The sequence below is a fragment of the Rhinatrema bivittatum genome, chromosome 3 (genome assembly GCF_901001135.1).
Source record: "Rhinatrema bivittatum chromosome 3, aRhiBiv1.1, whole genome shotgun sequence".
Lineage (NCBI taxonomy): Eukaryota > Metazoa > Chordata > Amphibia > Gymnophiona > Rhinatrematidae > Rhinatrema > Rhinatrema bivittatum.
The window spans coordinates 501,327,636-501,354,056 of record NC_042617.1 but is presented as its reverse complement, the minus strand read 5'-3'; the positions used below and the strand labels follow the sequence as shown (position 1 = coordinate 501,354,056).

Genomic DNA, 26,421 nt, shown 5'->3' with positions numbered 1-26,421 from the left:
ACTCCTCTCTCCTTCGCTTGTCCCCAACGAGGCTCTGCTCTGCCCCCCTTCTTATAGGAGGTAGGCCCGCCCAGCTGACGTCACTCACCGCGACTCAGCTGTTCTCTCGGGGAAAGATGTCGATTCCGGGTTCGCGATACCTGGGAGGCCTCAGCAAGCGAACGGCCAACTCCTCTCTCTCTTCGCTTGTCCCCAACGAGGCTCTGCTCTGCCCCCGTCTTATAGGAGGTAGGCCCGCCCAGCTGACGTCACTCGCCACGACTCAGCTGTTCTCTCGGGAAAGATGTCGATTCCGGGTTCGCGATACCTGGGAGCCTCAGCAAGCGAACGGCCAACTCCTCTCTCCTTCGCTTGTCCCCCCTTTTTCAAGTATTCTAAATGTATAATTTTTAATTGTATATGGAAGGTATGACTGTGGGGAGGGGGAGCTCAAGGCTTTAAGGGTGAGAGTGGAACCGCAAACAACATGCTGGCATTTCATTTTGAAATTCTGGCAGGTACTTTATGGTGTTGACGTTGTATCTGCAAGCACCCACAGCTCCGGCTAGTCCCCAGGTTTTCAGACAAACTTCATGGGCAGTTTCCCAGCCTCTTACATTAGGTACATTGGGTATATCTGATGATACTGAATCATTTGATCTATCCATAAGATACAGATACAAATATTGTCCATGCCCATTATTTCAACGTTAGGAGCCTAACTAATTTAACACGGTGAACAGCAGTATTGATGCATGGATGTGTAAATATTTTTCTTTTTCTTGTTTGTGAGCCTTTTGATGGTTATACATTTTAATATGCATGTCATTTTGTACCCTGCCTAGAATTACAGATAGAGCGGGTTATACATTTTTATAAATAAATAAGGCTCCTGGCGCTAGGATCCTCATACTGGTTCCAATTGAGCTAGAGGCCCAAAGGAGCAGGAGGAAACTGCTGGGTCAAAATAAAAATCAAAGCCCCTACAGGTAACAGGATTCTCCAAGATCGTAGTGCTGTATGTTGTGTTCAGGCTGAGGGCGCACTTTTTCATTTGGCCATATGTGCCTGGCTACGGCTCTGACGAGGGTAAGAAAAAGAAGGGGAGAAAAGTTAGGGGGTACAGGTTGGTTGGGAGAAGCTGGATTGGGCAGAGAGGAAAGAGGTGAGGAAATAATAACAAAAATTGGGAATGTTCAGCTCACCTTTGCAAATAATACTCAAGATGGCTTATAGCATTACTATTTATTCAGGTACATAAACATACGGGGTTGTAGAGAAGGTGCAAGATGTAACAGCTGAGATAGAGGAAAGGGGAAGGGAACAAAAGACAGAAACCGAGGAAATGAAAAAAAGCTTAGAAAGAGAAGATGGAATAAGGAAGGAGACAGAAAAAGATGGTGAAAAGCAAGAAAAGAAGGATCGGGCAGAGAGAGCACAAATCAGTCACACCAGACAAACAAAACTGTTGAAAAACGGTTTATTTTAACTTCCCTGAGGATTACATTTTTTTATGCTCTTTTCCACTACTTTAAATCTCCTCTCCTCCTTCTCAGATGGTCTACCTAGACAACTTTAGGTCTCCTGCTGCTTGAGGATGCAAGGTATGCCTCTTCTGAGCTAAATGCCTCAGCTTTTCTGTTATGTTTGTCTTGATTAGATTGCAAACTCAATTGCAAACTCTACAGAACAGTGACTTTCTTATATGTTTATGTGCAGAGCTGCGTATGTCAAGTGATAAGTAGTGGCAGAGGTCATCATACTAGTTGCAACTGGTTTCCCTTCTCATACTCTGCCACCATTCCCCCCCCCCCCCCCCCCCCCCGAAAAAAAAACCCAATTTGAATGCCTCATCTCTATAACATAGAAACATATAGAAACATAGAAATGACGGCAGAAAAAGACCAAACGACCCATCCAGTCTGCCCAGCAAGTTCCCACACATATATTCCCATACTTATCTGTTTCACCAAGTTCAGGGTCCTTGTTGGTAAGTGTTTGATTCGAATTTACTGCCACCCCTGCCATTGATGCAGAGAGTAATGTTGGAGTTGCATCAAAAGTGAAGTGAAGCATAAGGCTTAATGCCGCATCAATCAAGTAACCCCGATGCTTGTTTACCCAGACTGCACAGATCAATGCCTTGTTGGATGTTGTCTGAATGTAAATCCTCTTTTCCACATTTCCCCCTGCCGTTGAAGCAGAGAGCAACGCTGTATATGCATTCAAAGTTAAGTATCAGGCTTAATTGGTTTAGGGTAATAACCACCACAATAAACAAGCTACCCCCATACTTATTTGTTTACCCAGTCTGTGTAGTTCAGTCTTTGTTGGTTGATGTCTGAATGCAAATTTTCTTTTCCACATTTCCCCTTGCTGTTGATACAGAGAGCAATGTTAGAGTTGTATTAACCGTGTGAAGGCTTATTGAGTAAGGGTAGTAATCACCAGGTAGTAGCCATTACCATTTCAGCAAGCCACCCCCTTGGCTTTTCTCTTCATTCCCATCCTCTAGTTTTTATGGATCCACAGTGTTTATCCCATGCCCCTTTCATTTCCTTCACAGGAAGGGCATTCCAGGCATCCATCACCTTCTCTGTGAAGAAATACTTCCTGACATTGGTTCTAAGTCTTCCTCCCTGGAGTTTCAAAACGTGACCCCTAGTTCTACGGAAAAGGTTTGTTGTTGACCATGGATCATTAAAGCCTTTTAAGTATCTGAAAGTCTGTATCATATCACCCCTGCTCCTCCTCTCCTCCAGGGTATACATATTTAGGTTCTTCAATCTCTCCTCATAAGTCATTTTATGTAGATCCTCCACCTTTTTGATCGCCCTTCTCTGGACCACCTCCATCCTGTCTCTGTCACTTTGGAGATACGATCTCCAGAACTGAACTGTTGCAACCTTCCCTTCCCAACGGCTTCACTCCGCCTACCTTTCTTTCTTTGCACCTCCTCTCGCTATGGATGGACGCCTGGCTGCCATCCTCTCCGCCATCCCTGGACCGGCTTGGGCGCTGCCTCCCACCATGCTCCGCTGGTACCTTAGGGTGCGCGCACTGCATGGCCCTCACGCTTATTTCTTACTTGGCGTGATCCTCAGGGGCGTCCCCCTGTGATGACATCACGCTGCCCGGGTATTTAAAGCCTACAATGTTTGCTAGCCTTTGAGTTAGCAAGGGGATTCTTACGGATAGGATTCACTTTTCGTACCCAGCTACTCTGCCGCTCCAATCTTCCATTGGACTCTTAACGCTAACGGGGTACCCGCTTCTCGGGGGTCTCACTTGCTTTTCAGGTCGCTAACAGGAAACCAGTACTCGCTCCTCGAGGGCCCATGTTCCCTGACTCGCTGCCTGCTCCTACCTTCTCTTCTGCCTAGAAGGATTCACTATCTTCAACACCAGTGAGTACTACCATCTTCACCTCAGAGCTGTTCCCTGGAACCAGGTACTCGCTCCTCGAGGGCCTGCCTCCGTTCCAGCCCTAGTGCCATCTCCTACATGGAGCCTCTGTGTGAGTACATTACCTTCAAGCCTCTCAGCTCTCAGGGATCAGGCACTTGCTCCTCAAGGGCCTGCTCTCCCTATCCTGGGGTTCTCCATACTGGGGCTTTGTGCATATTCCACTCTTAACCATTCCCTCAGTCATGACAGTGAGACTAACACAGGTAAGAGAGAGGGCTTTATCTTTAGCAGGACCCACACTCTGGAACAAAATGCCTTTGGAGATCAGATTACAGAGAGACCCCAAAACATTCAAGAGAAGTCTAAAGACATGGATTTTTAAACAAGCCTTTTATAAAGAGACCGGAGAATAGAAAATACATTGGAATAAACAGAAGAGCACCGGCACACAGCACTATTCACATAAATGTGCATTACAATATTTTAACATATTGAGTACACAATGAATGTAATAAGATAACACAGTAAATGTGATTTTTTTTTTATCTGTAAAAGTACCTTATAGGTACACCTGGCCAGAACCTACATCACTAAACATTTGTACGTATTTTTATGATTTAATGTAACCGAAACGTAATGGCACCAGTTAGAATGTACTATAGTACGCTTACTCCAAACTTACTTATGTGCCTACATGTAAACCCTTGCGATGGTATATAACTTAGCGACGGTATAGAAAAGACGCTAAATAAATAAATAAATAAATAAATAAATGCTCATTATTCTCAGTTCTTTCCACTACAGCACTGCTACCGGAGGAGTCACTGTTCCAGCTCCTGAGGGATACTAGCCCAGCCGGGCTATTTCTGCTGCTCATCACTGCCACCTCTGGTGGCTTCACCACATTGTCTAATAAAAGATCAATCTCTGTGTTTGTGTGTCGTAAGCTGAGCCTGACCTGTGACCCTCACAGGACTTCACCCCATGGGCATGGTCAGCTGCCACAGTGTCCAAGGGTCCACCCAAACCTCACTAATTATAACAGACTGCTAACTCATGGATCCGGCACAGCTCAATGCCTTACAGACCGTCCCTGGCCTGGCCCTGCACATTGCTAAACGAGACGCTTTGGAGAAACTCACTTCAGCGTTTCATCAGCTACAAGCACAGAAGATGCAAGGCGCTACTTCCAGTAATGAAGGTTAGTTACCTGAAGTAACTGTAAAGACTATGGTACCTCTGGCTGCTCCAGTTCGTTTCTCTGGAGAGATTCAAAGAACTAGAGGTTTCCTAAACCCATGCTGCATACATTTTGCATTGCAGCCTGTGCACTTCCCCACAGCCTACGCCAAGATTACTTATATTCTATCTTATCTTGATGGAAGGGCCTTGTCTTGGGCTTCAACGGTGTGGGAACGTAAGGATCTAATCCTGCAGGATATTGATAGATTTCTAGAATTATTTAAATCCATTTTTGATGATCCTGCTCGAGTGACTGTTGCTGGTTCTGACCTGGTGAGCCTGAAGCAAGGCAACCGACCACTGGCTGATTTTGCAATAGAGTTCAAGACTCTTGCTACAGAATTATGCTGGGAACCTAGATGCCTGAAAACTCTCTTCTTCAGAGGTCTGAATACCTGCTTGAAGGACGAGCTTGCCGCTCATGAGACACCTGACTCACTGGATGAACTAGTGGCTTTGGCTACTAGGATTGACCACCGGCTTCATGATAAGGTGAAAGAACTCAAGCCTACTAAAGGACCGGATCAGAAGGAAACTCATGCTAAATTTGCACTTCAGATGGTTCCAGCAGTACCTGTTGCCAATGGAGAAGAACCGATGCAACTTGGTCGCAGTCATTTGACTTCAAAGGAGAGAAGACTTCGGAAGAGGCACGACCTATGTATGTACTGTGGACAAGCTGGTCACGATGTCCCAACATGCCCTATTCGTCCAGAAAATGGATGGGTCTAAGTCCTGCAGGAGGACTGTCCTTAGGCCTTACCACGCCTTCTCCTCCTCTCTCTCTACCAGTTTCCCTGACTTACGGACCTTCTACAATCCAAACTCTTGCCCTTGTGGATTCAGGGGCAGGAGGCAACTTTATACTTTGACGCCTAGTGGAACATTTGAGGATTCCCCTCGTTACTTTAGAAGCTTCACTACTCTTGTCATCTATTCATGGAGAACCTTTGCCCGGTGATGTGATTTGTCGCACCGAACCAGTGACATTTCGCACTGGAGCCCTCCATACGGAGACAATTCCCTTTTTTGTGTTAGAGAAGGCCATGCACTCTATCGTTCTGGGGTTACCCTGGTTGCAGTTGCATCAGCCTCAATTCAACTGGTCCTCTTTGGAACTCTCCCACTGGGGCCCAGGTTGTCATGGCAGTTGCCTCAAGGATTCTTCTTTGTGGGGAAGAAGGACGGAACCTTACGTCCTTGTATTGACTATCGAGGTCTGAATGAAGCTACGATTAAAGACTGTTACCCCCTGCCTTTAATCTCAGAGCTGTTTGACCGGCTTTAGGGAGCCAAGATATTTTTGAAACTTAACCTGAAGGGGGCCTACAACTTAGTCTGGATTCGCAGTGGTGACGAGTGGAAAACAGCTTTCAACCCTCGAGATGGTCATTTTGAGTACTTAGTAATGCCCTTCAGCCTGTGCAACGCACCCGCTGTGTTCCAGAACATGATGAATGACATTCTGTGGGATTTGTTGTACAAGAGTGTCATAGTGTACCTAGATGACATTCTGATATTTTCGCAGAATCTGTCTACTCATCTAGAAGACGTCAAGTAAGTTCTACTAAGACTCCGAGAACACCAACTCTACACCAAGCTATTTAAGTGTGAATTCCATAAAGACTCCGCGCCTTTTCTTGGCTACATTGTGTCTAAAGTTGGCTTTCAGATGGATCCCCAAAAATTAAAAAGTATCAAGAATTGGTCCCAACCTACCAGCCTGAAGGCCCTGAGACGATTTTTGGGGTCCACCAATTACTATAAAAGCTTTATAAATAAATATTCTTCTTTAACTGTGCCCTTGACTGCTATGATCCGGAAAGGGGCCAATGGTCTGCGGAGGCCATTTCCGCATTCTAAGATTTAAAGACTGCCTTTTCCACGGAACCATGCCTATGTCATCCGGACCCCAACAAGCCATTCATCGTAGAAGTTGACACCTCTGACGTCAGTGTGGGGGCTGTTCTGAGTCAGACTGGAGATTCCAAGTCCTTACGTCCCTGCTCTTTCTTCTCACGACGTTTCTCTCCGGCAAAGAAGAATTATGGGATCTGTGACAAAGAGCTCCTGGCTATTAAGTTGGCATTTGAGGAATGGTGGTCTTGGCTTGAAGGCACTCAACATCAAATTACCGTGTTTATGGACCATAAGAATCTAGAGTATCTCCGCCATGCGCAACATCTTAACCATAGACAATCTAGATGGTCCTTATTTTCAACCACTTTGACTTCATGCTCAAATATCGCCCTGGAGACAAGAATACCAGAGCTGATGCCCTATCATGCTCCTTTCTCTTGGAGGATATTCCAGAAGAGCCACAGCACATAGTTGTCTTAGCGGCTACTCATTCTGTGCCCACTGGTAAGACCATCAGGCACATGATTCCAAGCTGGCTGGCCATCCTGGTCAATGCCGTAACCTGCTGAAGCTACAGAAGTATTATTGGTGGCCAACTATCAAGGAAGATACACTCTCCTATGTGGCATCTTGTGCCAACTGTGCCAAGCACAAACCTACTTCTGGCCAACCGTGGGGATTGCTGCAACCGCTTCCAGCTCCAGAACTGCCCTGGATGCATATCGCTACTGATTTTGTAGTTGATGTACCTCTTTCTGGAGGTATGAATACCATCTGGGTCACAGTCGACCGCTTCAGCAAGATGGCCCACTTCGTGGCACTACCTGGCTTACCCTCAGCCTTGGAACTTGCGAAGCTCTTCCTAGTCCATATCTTTAGCCTCCACGGCCTACCGAAGCACATAGTCTCGGATCGAGGATCATAGTTCACGGCAAGATTCTGGAAGGCCCTGTGCAAACTTTTCGACATCTCTCTAGATTATACATTTGCCTATCATCCTCAATCTAATGGCCAAACAGAACTGATGAATAGGACCCTGAAACAGTTCATTCGGGCCTATGTGAGCTGCCATCAGAATAACTGGGCCGAATTGTTACCATGGGCTGAATTCGCCATTAATTTTCATCCAGCAACATCAACTGGATCAACACCATTTGAAGTGGTATATGGACGTTCCCCATCACCGCCACTTCCACTGAAGCTCTCAGTGACATCCCCAGCAGCTCAATCCACTGCTGAAGAAATCCATCAATTATGAACTCAGACGAAAGCAATGCTACTCAAAGCGAGTGATCGAGCCAAAAGGTTTTATGACACTCATCATTCCAAAGCGCCTGTCTTTCAACCTGGTGACAAAGTCTGGCTATCCACTAAGCATCTTAGACTGAAATTACCCTCCTCTCAATTTGCTCCTCGCTACGTTGGACCATTTCCAATCCTCCGACGACTTGGCAATATTACCTACAGTCTGAAGTTACCACCTGGATTGAACATCCATAATGCTTTTCATGTTTCACTTCTGAAACCACTCATCATCAATGAATTCTCTTCCAAATCTCAGGAACCATCTCCTATCAATGCAGAAAATGACCTTGTTGTCCGCAAACGAGGCAAAACCTGGGAATACCGTCTCTCGTGGGAAGGTTTTGGCCCCGAAGAAAATTCCTGGGAGCCTCTGGCTAATATCCTTGACAAAGAGATGCTCCATCAGTTTCATCTCTCGCATCCTTGGAAATCAAAATCTAGTACCCGCAGAGGAGATCGCCCTTTGAAGAGGGGTACTGTTGCAACTGTCCCTTCCTGACGGCTTCACTCCGCCTACCTTTCTTTCTTTGCACCTCCTCTCGCTATGGATGGACGCCTGGCTGCCATGGCAACTGCCTGCTGTCTTCTCCGGTGTCCCCAGACCGGCTTGGGCGCTGCCTCCCGCCATGCTCTGCTGGTACTTTAGGATGTGCGCACCGCGCGGCCCTCACTCTTATTTCCTACCTGGCGTGAACCTCAGGGGCGTCCCCCTGTGATGACTTCATGCTGACCGGATATTTAAAGTCTACAATGTTTGCTAGCCTTTGAGTTAGCAAGGGGATTCTTACAGATGGGATTCGCTCTCCGTACCCAGCTACTCTGCCTCTCCAATCTTTCATTGGACTCTTAACGCTAACAGGGTACCCGCTCCTCGGGGGCCTCACTTGCTTTTCAGGACACTATCAGGAAACCGGTACTTGCTCCTCGAAGGCCCATGTTCCTTGACTTGCTGCCTGCTCCTACCTTCTCTTCTGCCTGGAAGGATTCGCTATCTTCAACACCAGTGAGTACTACCATCTTCACCTCAGAGTTGTTCCCTGGAACAGGTACTTGCTCCTCGAGGGCCTGCCTCCGTTCCAGCCCTAGTGCCATCTCCTCCGTGGAGCCGCTGTGTGAGTACATTACCTTCAAGCCTCTCAGCTCTCAGGGATCAGGTATTCGCTCCTCAAGGGCCTGTTCTCCCTATCCTGGGGTCTCCATACTGGGGCTTGGTGCATATTCCACTGTACTCATTATTCTCAGTTCTTTCTACTACAGCACTGCTACCGGAGGAGTTGCTGTTCCAGCGCCTGAAGGATACTAGTCCAGCCAGGCTACTTCTACTGCTCACCACTGCCATCTCTGGTGGCTTCTCCACATTGTCTAGTAAAAGATCAATCTCTGTGTTTGTGTGTCCTAAGCTGAGCCTGACCTGTGGCCCTCATGGGACTTCCCCCCGTGGGTGTGGTCAGCTGCCACAGTATCCAAGGATCCACCCAAACCTCACTAATTATAACATGAACATAGTACTCCAGGTGAGGCCTCACCAAGGCCCTGTACAAGGGGATCATCACTTCCTTTCTCTTACTAGATATTCCTCTCTCTATGCAGCCCAGCATTCTTCTGGCTGTAGCTATGAACTTGTCACATTGTTTCCCCGACTTCAGATCGTTAGACACTATCACCTGCTCCCTGCACATCAGCCCTTCACCCCCCATCAAATACAGTTCTTTTGCATTTCCATACCCCATATGCATGACTCTGCACTTCTTGGCATTGAATCTCAGCTGCCATATCTTTGACCTCTCTTCCGGCTTCTTTAAATCCTGTCTCATTCTGTCCACTCCTTCCGGTGTGTCCACTCTGTTGCAGATCTTAGTATCATCCACAAAAAAAACAAACCTTACCTTCTATCCCATCCGCAATGTCACTCACAAAGATATTGAACAGGATTGGTCCCAATACCGATCTTTGCGGCACTTCGCTTAACACCGCTCTCTCTTCAGAGTAAGTTCCATTTACCATCACACATTGTCTTCTGTCCATCAACCAGTTTGCAATCCAGGCCACCACCACCACATACCTGAGTTCAGTTACTCCTCTTGTGAGGGAGGATAAGAAAGGTTGATTATCAGTTTTAATAAATAAATAAATAAATAGGACATCAAACACAAAAGTTATTAGGCACACATACACAAAGAGACAGCACTCTCATAAGCTGCCTTTTCTTTCAGAAACTAGGCTGAAAAGATCTTGAGATTACTGTCCATGATGCTAAAACACAACTGAAATTATAGCCGGTAAGTTACTATGGACAATGATTCCTTGACCAGAAAAGCACTAAGTGCCAAAGGATTATGTAAGCCTTGCTTCTCTAGCCCTGTTAGAACCCATGGATCTCAGCTGTCTTCCCTGACTCACCAGCCTCCATCTCCCTCTGCCCAGAACAATGCCACCATTAAGTGCCCACAGCAGGGTCCTGGTGACAGGTGCCTAAGGCATGTGCGTATGGCCAAGTGTGCATATTATGTATGCACCTAGGTGGGAAACCACTGCAGTCGCTCTTGGATGATGTCACCCGCCTCTGGCTGTTTAAACCTGCTCAGCCTTGCAATAGGTCTCCTGAGCGATCTGCTCCTCAGTACATGTTGCTTTTATTTGCCTTGTCTGTCTGTGTTCCTCCTTGCTCATGTTCCTGTGTTCCTGACCTCTTCAGTGGTCCTGTGTTCTGGTTTATCTACCTTGCCTGCTCCTTGCCTTCTCCATTGTGCCTTGTTCCTGTCCTTGCCCTTGTCTCGCTCTTGTCTAACCCTATCTCCTTTGGTTTGACTTCCTGGTTGACCTCAGCCTTTCTTGGACTTCTCTGTTTGCCTCCTGACATGATCTTTGCTTTAGACCTGACCCATGCTTGTCTGTTGCCTGCCCTGACCTTGGTTCATCAACTGTATTTTGCTGTCTGCTGCCTGCCCTGACCTTCACCTAGACTTGGACTTTCTCTCTTGCCATTACCCCAGGGACCCTTCTAAGACTTGCCGACCATACAAACCAAAGGCTCAACCTGCTGGAACGAGGGTTGGTATAGTTGAAGCTCCAGCCAGTCCCATCTGGGGTATATCTACCAGCGGTAGATGTGGGCCATAAAGGCTTGCCCATTTAGCTGTATCAATTGCACCACTGCAAAAGAGTCCACAACTCTACCAGTTTGCCAAGGCAATGGACCTGGAAGGATTGGCTGTGCTACAGGCCATTCCAGGTATAGCACAATGAATCCAGCAGCAACAGAACGCATTGGACCAAGTAATGGGGGTTTGGGAAAAGCTCACGGTCTGGTTGGACGCCATCTTAACTCAACCAGCTCCACCTGCAGCTTCACGCCTGCCGGCACCAACATCCCCCATACTGCCGGTTCCTTGATTGCTCCTCGACTCAGTTACCATGGTGATCCCTGGATGTGCGGAGGGTTTATTAATTAGTGTTGCATGCACTTCACCATATAAGCAGTGCTCTTTCCAATGGACAAGACCAAGGTAACATTCATACTGTCTTTTCTGAGAGGATCTGCCTTGGCCTGGGCCTCTCCTCTATTGGGAGGACCCAACTTTGGAGAACCTGGATCACTTTTTCCGAGACTTCTGACGAGCCATGATGAGCTTTGTCAGCTGCCTCTGATCTTCTACAGATCCGCCAGGGGTCCCTGACTGTCAGGGAATATGCAGTCCAGTTCCAGACATTGGCCTCTGAGCTACAGTGGTGAGACGACAGTTTGATGGTCTATCAAAGCCTATTAAAGATGAGCTGGTCAGGCAGGACCTGCCAGAAGCTCTGAAGTTCCTTAACAGGTTAGCTATCTGGCTAGACCTCTGTTTTCAAGAAAGAGCTAAGGAATGAGGATAGGCCCAATGTCTGGTATATTTGGCCTCCCACTTCCAGCAGCCAATAGCACCACCAGGACCTTGGTGCTCCCCAATCCTCCTGAAGAACGCATGTAAGTGGATTATCTAAGGTTTGCTCCAGAGGAACACCAGCAGCGTAGCTGTCTAAACTTGTGCTTATAATGCACAGGCTCCAGGCATTTCACAATTTGCTGCCTCGACAAGCCAGGAAAATCTCGGGCCCAGAGATGGTAGGAGAGGCCACCCTAGTTCAACATGGCAACTCTCCTGTGTGCCTATCAGAGAGGCCATTGCAGAAAGACTAAATGAATTCTTTGCTTCAGTGTTTACTAATGAGGATGTTGGGGAGATACTAGTTCCGGGGATGGTTTTCAGGGGTGATGAGTCAGACGAACTGAACGAAATCACTGTGAACCTGGAGGATGTAGTAGGCCAGATTGATAAACTAAAGAGTAGCAAATCACCTGAACTGGATGGTATGCATCCTAGGGTACTGAAGGAACTAAAAAATGAAATTTCTGATCTATTAGTTAAAATTTGTAACCTATCATTAAAATCATCCATTGTACCTGTGTTAGGCTTTGCTCCTCAAGATGGGAAGAGTTAGCAATCTGTTGAGGATCTGCTATGCTGATGGGAGGAGCTAGCAGATGAGAGTAGCAATCTGATAGAATCTACTCCCCCAAGGGGGAGGAGTTAGCAATCTGTCAGAATTCTGCTCCTATGGAAGGAGGAGTTGGCAGTCTGTTGTGAACTGGCTCCTATAGAAGGAGGGGCCAGCAATCTGTTACAGATCTGCTAAGGAGTTGGCAATCTATTATGATGTAGACTGCTGAGTTGGCAAACTGTATCAGCGGAGTACTAGAGAGGGTGCTCAGCTGGCCAGGAATGTAAATTGGTGAATCCTTGGGCCGATGGCAGATGACAGCGCCCCCAGGAGGATATCCTGAAAGGGACCACCGGCTAGACTTGAATATGGAGACAGACACAGATTGTTCTTTTATTAGACAGGTAGTAGAACAACTAGAAGTGGCAGTAGTGAGCTGATATGCCCAGCAGGGCTGAAGTCCCTCAGATGCTGGAACTGCGATCCCAAGGGTTGCTGAGCTGTAAAGAGACTGTAGATAGTGAATAGACAGGGTATGCGGATATCTATATATATAGCCAGTACTTAGATAATAACTCACACAAGGTCTTGAGAAGCTCAGTAGCTGGAAAGAGTTAGGCCTTCGAGAAGCTAGTACCTGGTTCCAGGGAAAGCTCTGAGAGAGCAGTGGTAATTCACAATAGTCTGTATCTGTAATAGTTTCTAGACAGTAGAGAATCTTCAGAGTGTTTAGGAACATGGGCCCTCGAGGAGCAAGTACCGGTTCCTATCTGTAATCTGAAATAGTAACTCACAAATGTCTATATTTGTAATGGCTTCCAAGCAGTAGAGAATCTTCAGAGTATTCAGGAACATGGGCCCTCAAGGAGCGAGTGTCGGTTCCTATATGCCATCTGAAAATAGTAACTCACAATGTCTGTACCTGCGGTAGCTTCTGGGCAGTGGAGAATCTTCAGAGTGTTCAGGAAAATGGGACCTCGAGGAGCAAGTACCGGTTCCTGTCTGTACTCTGAAATAGTAACTCACAATGTCCGTATCTGCGATCGCTTCCAGGCAATAGAGAATCTTCAGAGGGTTTAGGAACATGGACCCTCGAGGAGTGAGTACCGGTTCCTATCTGTAATCTGAAATAGAGAAAAGAGAGCGGGGCCCCCGAGGAGCGGGTACCCCTGGTAAGTCCAAGAGGGCAGAATAGCATAGAGAGAAGCGGTCCAAAGAATCCCCGCAATCAATCCTTCGGTTGCAGAGTAGCTTGGACAGCCGAAGCAAGTCCTTGCTAATTCGATCTGTTAGCAAAAGTAAAGACCATTAATGTTGGAAGCGGATGACGTCAATACAGGAGACGCCCCTGAGGTTCGCGCCCTTGCTGGTACATACTTTGGAGTGCGGGTGCGCGCGCCCCCTATGTCATCAGGAACATGGCGGATCCGCAGCGTCGAGCCGGCCCAGGGATGCCAGGGAGAAGCGGCATGGAGACGCTGCAGCAGCAAGCTGTCCATCAGGCCCAGAGGGATTCGCCACACAGGTAGAGAGGGTGGAACGAGGGCGAAAGCAGGCACGAATGCAACAACCTGAAGACTGGAGGGTGGCCAATGTAACCCCAATATTTAAAAAAGGCTCCAGGGGCGATCTGGGTAATTATAGACCAGTGAGCCTGACTTCAGTGCTGGGAAAAATATTTATTTTATTTATTTATTTATTTATTTTATTTAGTATTTTTATATACCGACGGTCATTGGGAACATCCCATTGGTTTACATTTGAACACAATATCGCAACAGGAAAAATAGTGGAAACTATTCTCAAGATCAAAATCGTAGAGCATATAGAAAGACATGGTTTAATGGAACACAGTCAACATGGATTTACCCAAGGAAAGTCTTGCCTAACAAATCTGCTTCATTTTTTTGAAGGGGTAATAAACATGTGGATAAAGGTGAACCAGTAGATGTAGTATATTTGGATTTTCAGAAGGCATTTGACAAAGTCCCTCATGAGAGGTTTCTACGAAAACTAAAAAGTCATGGGATAGGAGATGATGTCCTTTCGTGGATTACAAACTGGTTAAAAGATAGGAAACAGAGAGTAGGATTAAATGGTCAATTTTCTCAGTGGAAAAGGGAAAACAGTGGAGTGCCTCAGGGATCTGTACTTGGACCGGTGCTTTTAATATATATATATATATATATATATATATATATATATATATATATATATATATATATAAATGATCTGGAAAGGAATACGACGAGTGAGGTTATCAAATTTGCGGATGATACAAAATTATTCAGAGTAGTTAAATCACAAGTGGATTGTGATACATTACAGGAGGACCTTGCAAGACTGGAAGATTGGGCATCCAAATGGCAGATGAAATTTAATGTGGACAAGTGCAAGGTGTTGCATATAGGGAATAATAACCGTTGCTGTAGTTACACGATGTTAGGTTTCATATTAGGAGCTACCACCTAGGAAAAAGATCTAGGCATCATAGTGAATAATACTTTAAAATCGTCGGCTCAGTGTGCTGCAGCAGTCATAAAAGCAAACAGAATATTAGGAATTATTAGGAAGGGAATTTAAGTGTGAAAAAGCCTGCAGGACTTCTTAATTTCAGACACAGGGGTCTGCTCCCTTTTTCATGAAGGCTGTGTGTGGTGCAGCCAAGGAAGAGTAGCCATGGATGAATTGGTGGTAATAATTGGCAAAGCCTAAGAAACTCTGCAATGCTTTGAGTCCCACCAGTCAAGGCCAGTCTAGGATAGCTTTCAATTTTTTCCGGTCCATACAGAGCCCAGTCTATGACATGATGTTACCCAGGAAGGGTAACTCTATCTGCATGAAGGAGCATTTCTCCATCTTGGCGTCGAGTTGTTGCTCCTGCAAATGCCACAAGACCTGTTTCACTTGTAATGAATGCTGTTTTAATGTCTTGGAGAAAACAAGGATGTCATCCAAATAGACAACCACTAGTGTGCAGAAGATTTTGAAAGATTTAATTGGCCATCATTTGAAAGACTATGGGGCATTGCATAGTCCAAAGGGCATGACTAGATACTCAAATTATCTGTCTTGGATATTACAGGTGGTTTTTCACTCATCACCCTCTTAGATATAGATCAAATGATATGCCCCTCGCAGGTCCAATTTAGTGAAAATTTGAGCCCCTCTGAGTCAATCCTATAAGTCCGTCATGAATAGCAGGTACCGGTTCTTCTTAGTAATCTTATTCAGGCCACGGTAATCTATACATGGGTGGAGGGAAACATCATTCTTCCCCATGAAAAAAAATGCAGCCCCTGCAGGAGACGATGATGATCAAATGAACCCTCCCTGCTTCCTTGGACCTAAGAACATAAGAACATAAGATATGCCATACTGATTCAGACCAAAGGTCCATCAAGTCCAGTACCCTGTTTCCAACAGTGGCCAATCCAAGTCACAAGTACCTGGCAAATACCCAGACATTAAATAGATCCCATGCTACTAATGGCTATTTCCTATTGATTAATAGAAGTTTATGGACTTCTCCTCTGGAACTTATCCAAACCTTTTTTAAACATAGCTACACTAGCTACCTTAACCACATCCTAGAAGCCTGTCATAATAACCACATCAACAAATCTACTGGTTCCTCCCCATTTTACCTGGTCTATGGACAGCATTCCTAGATACCCATGCCGTTAGCCATCTCAAAGTGCCCAGCTGCCAATGTAAAAGGGCAGGAGTTACTTGATCTATGGCATTCAATGCGCCCACTTCTAAAACAAGCTGCTGCACACTCGAAAGTAAAGGGCAGACAGGAAGCAGTGGCCAGCACCCCAGCTCCGACCTGGGGACTTAGCTTGGTTAATCACCCATAACTTGAGGCTTTGCATGCCTTCCCTCTAGTTTGTACTTCAGTTTATCAAACCCTTCCCAGAAGTACATCAAGTGGGGAATGTAGCCTATTGAACCTACTCCACAAGCTTCAAATGCATAATATGTTCCATGTAACCCTGTTGAAGCTGGCTGTCCTCTCTTGACCTTCAAGACCTCCGCCTCGACCTGATGTCTTCCTCATGGAAGAAGATACGCAATAAGAGGTTGCTGAAATTCTAATTCAAGGAGGTTCCGTAATAAGCTACAGTACCTCATAGCCTGGAAGGGATACAGATCTGAGAAACACAAGAGTGGAGACTATGTGTATGAACTTCAATATTTTGATAGATATAGATTGGTGTTGTCATACCTGCACATTAAATGATATATGCATGTTCAAATCTTTGAACTAGTCAGCCCCTGAGGCAGCCACTTGGGCAATTTTACGTCTCCACCATAATAAATACGTATAAAAGACATTTTGGCATCTATCTTGTTTGTTGATACCACTACGGCTTTCATAGATCGCCTCCCTTCTTGTTTTGTTGGTCCTTCCATGAAATCCAAGCCCAGGAACTTGGGGAGGAAGCTTTGGAAGGGAGGTACTGTTAAAACCCATGGACCTCAGCAATGTTCCCCAACTCACTGGTGTCAATCTCCCTCCATCTAGCAGAATGCCACCATTACACACATACAAATGTGCCCACAGCAGGGACCTGGCAACACACACCCAAGTGCACATATTATGCACTTGGGTGTGTGCACCTAGGTGGGAAATTACAGTAGTTGCTCTTGGTTGATGTTACCCGCCTCTGACTATTTAAACCTGTTCAGCCCCATGTTTCTTGTGTCGGCAACAGGTCTCCTGAGTGATCTGCTCCTCAGTACATGTTGCTTTTCCTTACCTTGTCTGCCTGTGTTCTCCTTGCTCCTATACCTGTATTCCTGCCCTCTTCAGTTGTCCTGTGTTTTGGTATGTCCTCTTTGCCCACTCCCTGCCTTTACCATTGTGCCTTGTTCCTGTCCTTGCTCTTGTCTTGCCCTATCTCCCTTAGCTTGATTTCCTGGTTTACCTTGGCTTGTCCTCGGACTTCTCTGTTTGCCTTTTGGACCTGACCCTTGCTTTGGACCTGACCTACATTTGTTTATTTATTTTATTTATTTATTTATTATTTTTATATACCGACATTCATCTCAATTGAGATATCACACCAGTTTACATTCAGGTACTGTAGGTATTTCTCTATCCCCAGAGGGCTTACAATCTAAGTTTTTGTACCTGAGGCAATGTAGGGTAAAGTGACTTGCCCAAGGTCACAAGGAGTGACAGCAGGACTTGAACCTTGGTCTCCTGGTTCATAGTCCACTGTTCTAACCACTAGGCTATTCCTGACCTTGGTTCATCTACTGGATTGTGCTGTGTGCTGCCTGTCCGACCTTTGCCTGGACCTGGATGTTTTCTCTTGCCATTACCCCAGGGATCCTCCTAAGACCTGCCAGCCATCCAATCCAAGGGCTCAATCTGCGGGAACGGTGGTTGGTATAGGTGAAGTTCCAGCCAATCCCATCCGGGGTACATTCGCCAACATTTGGTATGGGCAATATGGGCTTGCCCGTCCAGCTGTGTCAACTACACCACCACACAAGGGTCCACAACTCTAACATCTGCAAGGATCCATGCTAGGCCCAGTCCTCTTCTAACCCTTGGGAAAAGGTTAGAAGGGAAAGTGTGCCAGAGGGGATTAAAAAAAATGAAAAATGACTTTAAAACATTGGAAAAATGCTCAAATATATAGCAACTATATTTTAATCTAAGAACATGCAAAATATGTATTTAGGATGCAAAACTCCAAAGACCTGTCTGGAGTTGAAGAGTTGGCAATCACAAAACAGGAAACAGTCATGTCTGATTAGCTCAAGGTAGCCAGGCACTGTGACAGACAAAGCACTTGGGAAACCTCATAGTATACAGAGAGGTATCGCTAAAAGAAATAAATAATTAATATTAACTCTCTATTGGTTTCTGGAGAGACCCCATCTTCAGTACTATGTTCAGTTCAGGAGACCATATCTACAAAAGAAAATTCAAAGAAGGGCCACCAAAATGATGCATGATCTGCACTATAAGCCATGCACAGAGAGAAAGAAGGAGCTAAAGATGTTCTCCTTAGAAAAAAGAAGGGAAAGGGAAGATTCTGTATAATACAAACATTCAACTATCTAGCAGGCTTCGATAAAGTATCACAAAGAATTTTCCATAGAATGCAAAGTTCAAGGACAAGGGGTCATCATATGAATCGGAAGAGCGGGAAGCAGAAAAGGAATGTGAGAAAACGCTTTTTCACTGAGAGAGTGGTGGACAGCTGGAACAGACTTCCCATGGAGATTATAGGAGTCAAAACAGTGAGAGAATTCAAGCATGCATGGGTTAGACACAAAGAGACCTTAGTGGCGGAGAGAGGGGGGGAAAAACACAGATAGAATAAGACCTGTGGCAGCACAGCAGGCAGGTACAAATAGAGGTAGATTTAATAGAAGGGGCAAGAGTGCCATGACAGCTGATGAAGGACAATCAGGTGTATGCGGGATTAGAGGAGCAGCTCTGGCTGGTGGAGGTGATCCACGCCAAGTATATCTGTCATTGTCAATCATGTGTTTCTACAAGTATCTCTTGATGCTAGTCTGCCACCTGCTGTGTTCTCCTGTCTTGTTTGTGTGTATCATTTTGTCCAACTTTAACACATTCTCCTTCTGTGCTTCTCTGTTTTATAAGCGTGTGTGTGTGTGTGTGTGTGTGTGTGTGTGTTGTGGTGTTGTTTCTTTTATGTTCTTTGGGCATCGCCCTCTCCTATATGGAGTAGGAAGACACATGCTGTTTCTTTTTTTTTTTTTTGCAAAATGATTTTTATTGACCAAAAGGAAGAGAATACAATCCACTGTAAAGGGATACATAGACAATGTAACATGGTAAATATATAGAAACAACTCCTTGTCTGCTATACAAGATAATGAAGCAGAGAACAACTCCTCCTTTCCATTTTATGCCCTGTATATATGTCCCCCCACTCTCCTCAGACATATTACAAACACACTAAATAGACACATCACCATACACACTCCATTCCCTGCATACATACCCCCCCCCCTCTCCATCCCCACCCAACCCCCAAAAACCTGACTGAAACAAGCCATCATGAAAATAAGAGAAACCGCCAACATAACGCAAGGAAACTTTACAAACTGACCGAATCATTACCCTAAAACATCCCACAGAGGAGGGCAGAACTCAGCTTTCTCCCTGAGACGTGTTAGTCGAAGATCCACTCGACGTGCTATTTCTATGTTCCCTGACTATCTTTGTCTTTCTTGGTTACATTGGATGTCTTTACCCTTCTGTGCATCCTGATTTTCCCTTCTTTGTTCTTGCTCCTTGGTGTAAATACAGTCCTCTTGAATCTGAGTTTCTTCCCACTTCTTCTCTTCTCATAAGAACATAAGAACATGCCATGTTGGGTCAGACCAAGGTCCATCAAGCCCAGCATCCTGTTTCCAACAGTGGCCAATCCAGGCCATAAGAACCTGGCAAGTACCCAAAAACTAAGTCTATTCCATGTTACTGTTGCTAGTAAGAGCAGTGGCTATTTTCTAAGTCTACTTAATTAATAGCAGGTAATGGACTTCTCCAAGAACTTATCCAATCCTTTTTTAAACACAGCTATACTAACTGCACTAACCATTTGCTCTGGCATCAAATTCCAGAGTTTAATTGTGCGTTGAGTGAAAAAGAACTTTCTTCGATTAGTTTTAAATGTGCCATATGCTAACTTCATGGAGTGCCCCTAGTCCTTCTATTATTTGAAAGAGTAAATAACTGATTCACATTTACCTGTTCTAGACCTCTCATGATTTTAAACACCTCTATCCTATCCCCTCTCAGCCGTCTCCCCTCTTGACCCTGAGTATGCAGCACTCTCTCCAAAGAGCTGGAATCCTGCAGACCAGGAATGCCACCAGCAAATTCATGCACACATGTATTCCAAGGGGCCCTATTGGAAATATAGTTACATGTGCCACCATCTTTCCTTCTTTGAACCTACTGGCTTCTGTATTGTCTGACGTATGCCCTTTTTTTTCCTTTATCATCCTCACCTAGACATAACTCATGCTGCATCTTCAGCAAGAGAAGAAAGCACCCTTGAAATCAAGGGAAGACCCAGAGACTCCAGAATCCTATCCTCATTCCGGCCCACCCTGCCAGAAATGGGCAAAAGATGTAAATGCTTTCTTAGTAAAAATAAATAATGAATCCATAGGACATATCCGGCGGCATCGGACTCCTGCTGGTGAAACTGTGGCAGTAGGGGAACTTATTTTCATATTTGGTGGACTTGTCAAAAAATACAGACCTTTTGGGAGATCATATTCACTTGGTTAAGTACCCTATTCCAAGTTACTCTATCTGCCTCTGCTATTTTCGCCCTGTTGCATGTTTATCCTGATGACCTACATAGGACCCAACAGCGATTTTGTTCACATACGTTTACAGCTGCCCGTAATTTGATAGCAGTACGGTGGAAGACAGCACAGGAGCCTCAGTTACCGGAGGTTATAGATAAACTTAATACATACTACCGGCTGGCCTGGTTAACGGCCACCAAATATGGGAGAAGGTGTTCTTTCCTTAAATCTTGGCAACCATTTCTTGATTAGATTGCTCAAATGTAACTTGATATTGCTTTCAGTTATCAGAAGATATCTGAGGGAATGTTTGCATCTTGGGTGGGAATGTATCACATTAATGTATCACACTAAATTGTCCTTCATGGTGCATTAGAGGTGAAGTGTCTTTTATAAGCAATGCACACTTTGACATTCTGGTATGCATATGAGAAGCCACTCTTTACTTCTACTGACTTTGGATCCTGAAGCAGACTGGCCACAGCTCCGCTACGCCTGTGGGGACAGGGGGGGGGGGGGGGGGGGGATTGGGGACTTTTCTGTATTCTGTATTCATAATGATATTGTTCTAGCAATGTTACGTTGAAAGTTAATAAAATCATTAATTTAAAAAAAAAAAAAAAAAGAATCTTCCTCTTTTTCTTTGACATATGGTGTCCTTTATGATGATAAAGGACACCATTCAGGCATACATGTGCTTAATTACATATATGCCTGAATGATGGGTGTGAATGCAGGCGGCTCAGTGCCTGTGTACACAGAGTAGATCCCAATAGTGTGTAATGGTGAGGGGTTGTGAGAAAGGGGAATAGATGTAGGGCTCAGGGGAGGGAAAATGCATAGCTTGCTGTGGTGACTGAGCAGCAGGCTGAGGCAGTGGCCATCGTGGTCCCTATCTCCTTAATATCAGGTGGAGTGAAAGGAATGAGGGTGGCAGGAGCTGGCTTCCATGGTTTTCAGTGTGAGGAAAAGAAAAGAAAATATACTCTGCATTCTTCCTTGTCTTGGAAATAATAGGTGGTATGTGGGCAAAGGGAGGCTGCTAGGTCAACCTAAACAGGGTAGAAGTCTTGGGGAGGGGAATAAAAGCTATCTACATAGGTTAATCACCATGTGTGAGTGGAGTGGAGGTGGGGAGTATGGCCCCATGACTGAGAGTGTAGGCAAGCTCTGATTCTTGTGCACTCTGAATATCTTTATTTGGACCCCTGCAAATAACTTTTTGAGTGTTTGAAAGTGTCAACTAGCACACAAATATCCCCTTTTGCGATAAGGGTTAATCAGAAATACCTGATATTTGGCTAATATTTGCCCTCTGGAAGCCAAAAATGACATAGGTGACTCAAGTGATTATATCTCTAGTTTTAGAGCGACATCACGGAGTTTAGTTTTAGCACCAGTGCTGGCCTAGCATAGAAGGTCAGGGCATTGGGCAGCTTTTGCTCCTCTTTGACACAATACACCTGAGTTGCAATCTTTAGTTATCAAAAGAAAATCTGACTAGAAAGTAGTCCTGTGTTTGATTGCTTCTGGTCATCTGACATCACAAGCGTGGTGCCATTGCTTAGGTTCCACACAATGCAACAAGAGTTTCGTTTACCCTTCTTATCACTAAGTGATGATAATGGATCATAAATCACACAGGAGCTTGCTTTTAATGCCCCACAGCTCTGTCAAAGATTGACTGTGAGAAATAAACCAAAAATAAAATCTGAAAGACAAGGCAGTGACCAGAAATGTTCTGAGAGCAATTGTAAGGGAGAAGCTGATACCAAGTTGAAAAGATGCATGGTCTGACAATGCTATGTTGCCTTTTCAAAAGTCTTTCATTGTGTGCAGATCCGTCACACATAAATACCCAGTAGTCATTTCTAGAAAACAAGCTGTGAGTTATTGATTAAAATATATAATCTTGCTCTCAGCAATCACCCTTTCTCTATACATCCAAAAAGCGCAACATCCCAGCTGCTGCCATATCCTCTGAGGACTTTATGCATTTTGATCTGTCAGTAAGGCTCTACAACGTGATAATAATCTTGCTGCCCCTTTATTATGGTGAGTGCTTTCCCCGCCAGAAAGCCCTGCAATAATATGTAACTGCCCTCTGACTCACATTTTTTTTTCTGATTTGGTAAAAATCACTTTTGCAATATTCATTTTTTAGATGTAGTTCTTGTTTTTGCCTTTGGTAGCTCAAGGCAAGTTACATTTGAGTAGAGGAGGTATTTCCCTGGCCCCAGAGGGCTTATAATCTTAAGTTCACACCTGAGGCAATGAAGCGTGAAGTTATTTTCCTAAAGTCACCTACGTTGGCTTCCCTGGCTCTCAGCCTGCTGCGCTAACCACTCAGCCTGGTTCTCAACCTTTTTTCTCTTGGGACACACCTGGCAGATAATGCTTACAGGCGTGACACACTGAACACCTGACCATCACGGGGCTAAAAACCTGAAGAAAAAAAATTCAGCACATGTAGGAAACCTTCCATACCACTGAAAGACTAATTCCAAGAACTCAAAAAGCAGTGCAGCACCAATGCATGTCCTATTGAGAATGAGAAAATGCAACAAAGATTGATACAAATCCCTACCTACTAGTAAAATACCTCTCCTCAATTACACTTACAGATCTGACCTTTGCCAAATACGGAACAAGAGACCACAAATTACAAATGTGGAGACAAAAAATGGAGTGGAAACCTCAAAAAGCCACTCTGCATGCAGTGCAAAACTGGAGAGCTAGAAACAGAAATACAAATCCTCCCTCACTAAGCAAAGTACAAAGACAGAAGAAATGCATATTCCCAAAACTAAAGATTTATGGCTCTTGCACCGTGTCTCTCCCCTTCCATGCCTCCATCATCCTTCACTTCTCCCAATTACTCACTTTCAATCATCTGCTCACACTCACATTCCTGCCCAGCATTCCTGACCCCCTCCATATCCTCTTCCCTGTGTTCCCTCTCTCTCCTACTTGACTCTCCCTACCCCCTTCACCCCATCTCCCTGCCTGCCCAGCTATTCCCCACCCCCTGTCAGAGGTCTCTGACACAGCAGCCATTTGCCGCTGTGCCAGGGAATGCGCACTGTTTCAAAACGCACTTCAGCCCCAGGGCTGAAGTGCGTTTTGAAACAGAAGTTAAAAAAAGATAAAGGTAGGGGGGAAGGGCGTGGGAGGTAGGGGAAGGGAAGGGAAGGTGGGGTGGGGGTAGGGAACGGGGAAGGCAGCGGGGCTCGGTGTACGCAAGGTGCACAATTGTGCATCCCCTTGTGCACGCTGACCCCCAATTTTATAACATGCGCGTGCCTGCGTGCGCATGTTATAAAATTGGGCGTACATGTGTGCGCGCCGGATAGCGTGTGCACATGTACGCCCGCACGCACATCTTAAAATCTACCCCTAAGTAATTATTGTAGTTGGCAAATATTAGATCTAGGATATGTCCTGCTTTATGAGTGGTGTTGGTTACAAATTGTGACCATCCTACTGCTTCCATTATATCTAAAAAGATTTCACTTCTTCGTGTTCTATCTACATATCGGATAAGTCTCCTACTATTATTGTAGTCTGGTGATGGAAATGCTTTAGTAAATAGTTTGATTAGGGGTAAGCAATCTTTTTGAAGTGTTCCAGGTGGGCAATAGACCATTCCTATGATTAGTTGTGGTGATTTTATATTGCCACCTCATAGGGCGAGTTAATCTGTACATTATACGGTGTGAGTTTGAATTCTTTTTTTATTAATTATTAGTAGGTCTCCACCATTACATTTAGGTTTGAGGAAGTGGAAGACATCATAGTTGGGATGATCAATTTGATTTAAAAGAACATTATCTTTGTCGTTCAGCCAGGTTTCAGCAATGCAGAAGGTAGTTGGATTTATATGTTCTAATAGATCATTTATCAGTGGGATTTTTTTTGCCAGTGACTGAACATTCAGTAGTAGGAGTGTAAATATTAGGCCGTACGATATTGTAGGAGAGTTGTTACTCATTGTGGGGAAGATTTGTTTGTATTCCTTTTTTGGTTCTGTTTTTGTGTTTGCCTTCTTAGCTCACAGTTGATGCCTTGTCCAAGTATGGGTTTGATAAAGTTTATTTGCTCCATTGTTAGAGTGAGTTAAGTTAATAGGAAAGGTTATTGGGGCACACAAAGGGACAAGCTCCTTTGTTGTACCTCTTCCCGCAGTTCTCCATCGGTGTCTCTCCGCTCCGAATTCGGGGCTCTGGTGGTAGTAAGCCAGCCGTGTTCTCCTTCCAGCATTGCCACCGGGATCTTGTTCCCTCAGCAGTGATGAGTGGGCAAAGGGGCAGTCGGTGGGTGGATGCAGGCCAGCTGGCATCGGCATCTTCCTTCTCTCACCTGTTGGGGGAGGGAGCGCCCCTTCCCGTGGTTCCCCGCCAGCGTCTCTCTGATCCTAATTCGGGGCTCTGGTGGTAGTAAGCCAGCCGTGTTCTCCTTCCAGCATTGCCACCAGGATCTTGTTCCCTCAGCGGTGGTGGTGATATAAACTACTCCCATGTTATTTAAAAGAGCACTGTAGTCTCCCCCTAAAAACGTAAATTAATGTATGCCTTTCAACGTCTTCATTGAGACCCATGGGAGAAACACTTGCACCTGGGAAAACTTGGTTGAGCCACTGGCTTGAAGACATTGACTCTCAAATTCTCTTGGGGTAAAATTCTGCCTCCCTGAGCATGACTCCACCTTCCACGGACATCATTACTCTGCCCAAGAGGATTTCTGAGCCAGTGGCCGCCAGAGGCATGTTGTCTCCAAAGGGTGGGGGGGATCCAAAGGGGAGTAGTCCGTTGAGCATATTCGTGCACTGAAGTGCATTAAATTTGTTGTGTTAAATATCTGAAAATTGGCTGTATTTGGAAAATGTGTAAAGGGATAGCATCTTGTTGAGGAGGAGAGGAGCCACCTCTGTAGCATTCCAGTGATTCTTCGTAGGGGGAGGTCTGGGTACTCCCTACCCCATATGGAGACTCACTATGCATTTATCCCCTGGATTTTAACCTACCTTTTAAGAAGTGCACAGAGGTGAAGGGATCCTTGCAGACATTACATCAGCTTAATACAGGCCTGGTTAATGCTCATTCCTGTAAACGGAAAGTTCAGCTATTAGCAGAATTAGTTAGAGACAGGAAATTTGATATTTTCTGTCTTTCAGAAACATGGTTAAAAGAAGATGATTTAGTTCCAAATTAATACAAATTTGTTCATAACTTACATTCAGAGGGTAGGGAAGGAAGGGTGGGGATGATTGTGAAAGAGTCTACTATGATAAGCAAACAATAATATTTCTGCATCTCTGGCTTTCAATGCTTATTGCTTATGTTAGGGGACAAGAATATGCCAAATCTGCTTATTTACTGGACTCCCTGGGATGATCATGTGGTTCTTGAGGACTTGTCATAAGTTATTTCTTCAATGCTGGCAGAATATCCATTCATATTGATTTTTGGTGATTTTAATATTGATGCAGAGGGTCCAGGGCCAAGCCCTAAGCAAGATTTATTGGATGTTATGCAATTATTAGATCTTAAACTGTATATTGATCAGCTGTACATCAAGTGGGTCATGTCTTGGGTCTATTCTTTTTTTCCTATTAATGGTGTTGCAGAGATAATTAACAATATTGAAATTGTCCCTTTGGTTTGGTCGGACCATTTTATGATCTCTTTTAAGGTATTGTTCCTCTTGCAGGTAAAGAAGACCAAGATATATGTTAGAAAGAGTTAACTCCTGATAACGTCATAGTTGTTGTGATGGGGCAATGGCATCAACCGAGTCCAGAGCATGGAGGCGCTCCAGGCCCCCACTGGT

The 26,421-nt window shown here is 45.0% G+C and overlaps 1 protein-coding gene across 1 annotated transcript in view; it reads right to left on the bottom strand.

Annotated features, from left to right (window-relative positions):
• Nucleotides 1–25,697, bottom strand: part of LOC115088845 (cysteine-rich venom protein-like) — an 80,775-nt gene extending 55,078 nt beyond the window's left edge. Inside the window, exon 1 of the mRNA XM_029597030.1 lies at nucleotides 25,616–25,697. The gene's annotated coding sequence lies outside the window, so the exon portion shown is untranslated. The remainder of the gene's footprint in view (nucleotides 1–25,615) is intronic.
• Between the last annotated feature and the right edge of the window lie 724 nt (nucleotides 25,698–26,421).